The following is a 6,311-nucleotide window of genomic DNA, read 5'->3' as shown; positions in this document are numbered from 1 at the left end:
GGTCTATTAAATTTTTCTATGAAAAACGTCATATTTAAATAATTTAATGAAAATATGATTATCTCCAAACCATTTCATACATCGGCGGAAAACAATTTTCAAAATATTATATTTTTTAAATTGACAATTCAAATTAATTTATGTTTATATAACTATCATATCTCATTGGTAACTATTTAGTTATAAGTTATTGAAAACATCAATTTTTAAAATTATTGAAATTTAAATGTATAAATTAAAAAGCAAGTTAAATATTGTACATATTAATTAAAAAGAAAACAAATATACTTTTTATATTACCAATAAAAAGTTATGATGACAATATAGCTATCATCTTTTTACTATGTTATGCATGATAACAGTAAAAAGTTAAGATAACATTTAATTTTTCAGTATGTCAACAATAAACCATTCGTTTCTATTTAATTGCCCAAAACTCTTCTCCTTGATTTAAATTTTAAGATAAATGTCTTAAACTTGAAAAAGCCCCACAATATGTATGTAGTCTAGCTGGTAGGTAGCATCAAAATCAAAAAAATTATGTTACCCACTTGCCTACAATCTTTGGCAACCCTCTTGAATTTGAATTTTATGGTATTGTATTTGGTGAAGTTTAAAGTAATGGCCAAAGTAATTATAAGAAAAGAGAAGACGCTTTTCAAGTATTTTAATTTGTTTTAAATGTTTGTTGTGAAATTAAGTCAGGATTACTAATTCCACTTCTCTTACTATAAAAATCAACCATTGCCACCTGGCACCAACTGGTACCTGTATGAGTATTCAGCGACAGATTTGTCCCTGAATAATACTTGATTTTACAGAAGTGAAGCTTCTAAGAGGATAGCAATCTTCAGTAACTTAATTATTTAATTTGTTTATCTACTACATAATGATTTAAGAAAACATATGAGAAGTTTCATAACAAAAAGGCGTTTAAACAAATACATATTATCAGGATGCATGTAGCGAACATGACAAAAGCAAATAACATTGAAAGTACAATAATATCAAGCCTTCATCAACAGATTTGAAACTTGGCGCATTGCTGGCCTTTCTTGTGGATTCGAGTTCAAACATGCTCTTGAGAGATTCAATACCAAATTCACTTTTTTCTCAACTTGTGCTGAAGGAAGTGGAATACGACTATCTCCAACACTTGATAACACTAGATAATCAGCAGACAATGTTGGTAGTTCACCAGGATGCTTTCCCATCATCACTTCTAGTGCAACAATCCCAAAGCTATACACATCACATTTCTCGGTTGCCACCATCGTATAAGCAAGCTCTACATCCAAGGATATATGCGATAAAAACAAAAAAAAGTTATATCAACCTCACAAGATTCTAACATAGATACATATATGTACATATACTTATATATATATATATATATATATATATATATATATATATATATATATATATATATCAGGAAACATGAGAAAATGTAGAACTAACATCAAAAAAGAACGTTACCTGGCGCGATATAACCATAGGTTCCTGCAATTGCAGTCCAGTTGGATGAGTCTAGCTTTAGAAGCTTGGAAGTGCCAAAATCAGAAATATGTGCCTCATAATCAGAATCAAGAAGGATATTGGCAATGGAAATGTCTCTATGAATTAGAGGAGGTGAGCAATCGTGATGCATATAAGCCAAACCATTAGCTATAGCCTTTACAATATTTACCCTTTTCAACCAATCCAGTTCTTGTACTAAAACATCACTTCTTAAGATTGATCCAAGGCTTCCCTTTTCAAGGTATTCATAAATCAAAAATGAGTGGCGCGCATGAGAGCAATATCCATAAAGTTTCACTATGTTTCAATGCTTTATGTTGGTTAATGCTTGTATCTTGTTAAGGAATCCATTATGATCGACATTCTCAGATGATGAATGAAGTTTCTTGACAGCTACCACATTGTTAGGTTGTAGCACGGCTTTGTACACAGTCCCATATCCTCCGGTCCCAATAGAGTATGCGTCATCGAAATTATTCGTTGCTTTCAAGATGTCATCATACACTACTCCCCCATCAAAACTTGTTATGGAGAAATAATCACCACCTTCTTTTTCCAATGGTTTATGTGGAGAATGTTTCTTTTGTTTTCGATAAGCAATGAAGCCATACATGAAAAAACCAAGTAAAATTGCCCCGATAAGAGGGAGCATAATTACAAGGATTAGCCGATGATGAAAGGGGTTATTTTTCTTCTTCAAGATTTGGGTTGCACAAAGTTTTAGTCCCGTAAAGTTTCCACACAAACCTGGATTTCCTTGTATGGATGCGTTCTCAAAGTTAGAGGAAAGGGGAACTGGACCTGTGAGTTCATTGTTGGACAGGTCGATGGCAATCCCACTAGGCAAACTTGTAAATGCGATTGGAATAGAACCAGATAGTCTATTGTGAAAAAGATTCAATTTTTGCAAACTTTGCAAACTTTGAACTTCAGATGGTATCTCTTCTGTGAGCAAATTCTGAGATAAATCAAGTTCTGTAAGATGAACTAATTTACCAATCTCATATGGAATTTTCTCACTAAGCTGGTTATTACTAAGATTCAGGTAGTGGATGTGTACCCATTTACCAATACTTTTTGGTATCGACCCATTCAATCTATTTCTAGAGAGATCGAGTTCTTCCAAGAGTTCATAGAATTCAAGCTCCTGAGGTATAATACCTTTAAGTTGGTTATCAGCCAAGCATAAATTCAACATACTTTTCATCTTCCCAAACTCCTTTGGGATCTCACCAATCAAATGATTCGAAGACAGATCAAGTCTTTGTAGTTGAGTTAAATTTCCAAACTCTAGAGGAATCGAACCACTAATTTGATTGTCGTTCACTTTAAGATCTGTGAGAGACTTCAAATTCACTAGTTGAGTAGGAATGGGACCAGCAAGCTGATTGTGATACATATAAAGAAAATTTAACGATGTCAAATCACCAAATGATGAAGGAATAGAACCTCTAAGCTGATTTCTACTCAACGAAAGATGTGTAAGAAACTTCAACTTCCCAAGTTCACTAGGAATGGGACCAGAAAATTTATTATCTTGGAGAGCCAGCCATTGTAAGTTGCTCAGGTTTGCTAGTGATGAAGGAATAGAACCACTAAGTTGATTCAAACCCACCTCAAGATTAGTGAGAGACTTCAAATAAGTAAATTCAATGGGAATGGGACCACTAAGTTGATTACTGCTCACCACAAGATCAGTGAGAGATTTCAAATTCCCAAATTCAGTTGGAATGGGACCAGAGAGTTGATTTTTGTACAAATAAAGGACATTCAAAGATGTCAAATTACTCAACGATGAAGGAATAGAACCACTAAGTTGATTATTGTTGATCACAAGATACGTAAGAGATTTCAAATTCCCAAGTTCAATAGGAATGTGACCGGAGAGTTGATTATTTTGCAAAAGAAGGATATCCAGAGATGTCAAATCACCCAATGATGAAGGAATAGAACCACTAAGCTGATTGTCATTTAACGGGAGCTGAGTGAGAGATTTCAAATTCCGAAGTTCAATTGGAATGGGACCAGAGAGTTGATTCTTATACAAAGAAAGGACATTCAAAGATGTCAAATTACCCAATGATGAAGGAATAGAACCATTAAGTTGATTGTTGTATACTACAAGAAAAGTGAGAGACTTCAAATTCCCAAGTTCAATTGGAATTGGACCAGTGAGTTGATTATTTTGCAAATAAAGGACATTCAGAGATGTTAAATCACCGAATGATGAAGGAATAGAACCACTAAGTTGATTGTCGGTCACCTCAAGATCAGTGAGAGATTTCAAATTCCCAAGTTCAATGGGAATGGGACCAGAGAGTTGATTTTTGTACAAATAAAGGACACTCAAATGTGTTAAATCACCCAATGATGAAGGAATAGAACCATTAAGTTGATTTTTGTACAAATAAAGGACACTCAAATGTGTTAAATCACCCAATGATGAAAGAATAGAACCATCAAGATAGACAAGTTTCGACAGGTGTCGGATTTCTGGTGGAATGGGGCCAAAGAAGTTGTTCGTACCGAGATCAAAATGTGTAAGATTGTGTAGCAAAGAGAATGGAAATTGGTGGAGTGTACCTTTTAATCCAGATGAACTGAGGTTCAAGTTCTTAATGCTCCCATCAGCATTGCAAACTATTCCAAACCAAGAAGTGCATGGAACTGATGCACTGGAATTCATAGGGAGGGGAATCCATGAAGAGAGCAAGGAGTTGTTTGGGATTTCAAGGCTTTCTTTCCATTTCATAAGAGCCTTGACTTCCTTCAAAGAAGCAGAAGCGAAATTTGGTATGGAGGAGACTGTGATTAATAGTGCTAGAGAGAAAAATAAGAAGTTTGAAGAAGACATTAGCTTTGCCATCTTGCTTTATAAAAATATCTGGTTTGCGTGTACTAATTTATACTTGAGCTAGCTAACTTTTTCTCTTGTTTTCTTATTTTCAGGTACTTTTAAAATCAAATTTGGGAAATGCCAGTGTCTTTTACGTTGGAAGTCAGTGTCAGATTTTTGCACAAAGGAGTGTATTAGGCTTTGAATTGTATCTTTATGGTCATCATGGAGAATATCCTGATCTTAAAGTTGCAACACAGTTCTAGAAGGTGACCATTATGGTCATTGGAAACAATATACATACCAAATAGATCGACTGAAAACAAACTTATTTCTATTATTGTTGTTTCAAATTAAACACCATACTAATTTTTAAAAAAGAAAACTACAAAAATAGTACCTACGGTTTCCAACTTCTTAATGTAGTCCTTTGGCTTTTAACTATGTTTCGTTATGGCTTAGGTCCTTGTTTTTAACAACGTTAATTTATTTCTGTTAAGTCAGTGTTAAATTACCATCTTACCCCTTTTTAAAATTTTAATAATTTATGTCGTTATTATACTCAGCAGATGTAAAGCCTTTTGCACTTCTCAAAATTCCATGGAAATAAAGAAACAGAGCATTGCTACTGCATAATTTTATTTCTTTTACTTAATTATGACCCACTTACCCAAACTGGCCCTAGAGAGCCACCAATAATAAAAAAGATTTTTAATCGAATACATGAACATTCTCACATTTAAAATTCTCCAGTAAAAACAACTCACCCAAATCATAGAGATTGTTATTTATCCTAATCCATCATTGACTGATACCAAAATGAATGAGTCCATATTATATAACACCATCAAAATATCATAAATCACAGCAAAATGAAAACAAAAAACAATTGCAACAACCAGAAGAAATTTATTCGGATTAAAAAAAGGAGTAAAATAGTGTAATTGACAGAATAACAGAGAATTGCAGATACACCTAAATAAAGATTGATGAAATTGTTAAGGTTTGGCGATTGCAAGGAAGAGATTTGATATCATGCAGTCGCCGGGGAAGGTGAAAGGAGGAGTGGGGTGGGTTTTTTAATTGTATTACTAGGCGAATGCGCGTTGCGCAGTGGGATAATTATGTAGTTTAATATGGTTATATATGGTTTAATGTATTGTGAATAAGTCATACATAAAACTTGTATGCAATTAAATAGCATGTATATTTTTTGATTTACAGATTTTTTATCATAATAAATAATGAAATTTTTTTACTATTAGTTTAAAATTTTAAATGTAATTTTTATGTACACATTAGTATCTAATGTAATTAATTGATAATTGATTAGATATGGATTCTCATTTGTGGTCGTCTATTTATGTTGAACCTCATAAAAATACATATTTAACGACTTTTGTTAGTTTTACTATTGAATAGAAAATGGTGCCGTATTTTAAGTAAATATAAAAAATCTCATTCTCAATCTATTTTAAGATAGTGACATATTTTAAGTTAATATAAAAAATCATATTCTAGAACTAATGAAAAAGAAAAAACGGAGCCAAAATTTTCAACTATAATAAAGTTGATTCCAATTACCAAGTGCTCAATCGAACATAATATCATTCAATAAACATCATAAGATATTACGTTATATTCAAATTACGGACATCATTTTTGTAAGAGTCATTCAAAATATATGAAACTATAGTGCCTAATACAACAATGTAATAACAAAATGACCCTAACATATTTTAAATGAAATATAATTATAATATATTATCTATGCAACTAAATTTCTGCACAACATGTGGGATTCGTCTACTATATGGTATTCTTCTAATATATTATATTATAGTATAAACATTATATTTGGAAAACCACTTTGAGTTATATTGTAGTTTATAACATTAAATTTGTGATGGGCTGTATTTGACACATATTTGTGTATTTATATCTATATTATATA

At 32.3% G+C, this 6,311-nt stretch overlaps 1 pseudogene; it reads right to left on the bottom strand.

The window, feature by feature from the left end:
* Nucleotides 1-934: 934 nt before the first annotated feature.
* On the bottom strand, nucleotides 935-4,387 carry LOC145142345 (uncharacterized; annotated as a pseudogene).
* Between the last annotated feature and the right edge of the window lie 1,924 nt (nucleotides 4,388-6,311).

This window comes from Lactuca virosa, unplaced genomic scaffold (assembly GCF_052849685.1).
Source record: "Lactuca virosa cultivar CGN04683 unplaced genomic scaffold, Lactuca_virosa_CGN04683_v6 scaffold_20, whole genome shotgun sequence".
Lineage (NCBI taxonomy): Eukaryota > Viridiplantae > Streptophyta > Magnoliopsida > Asterales > Asteraceae > Lactuca > Lactuca virosa.
This window is presented reverse-complemented; position numbering and strand designations above follow the sequence as displayed.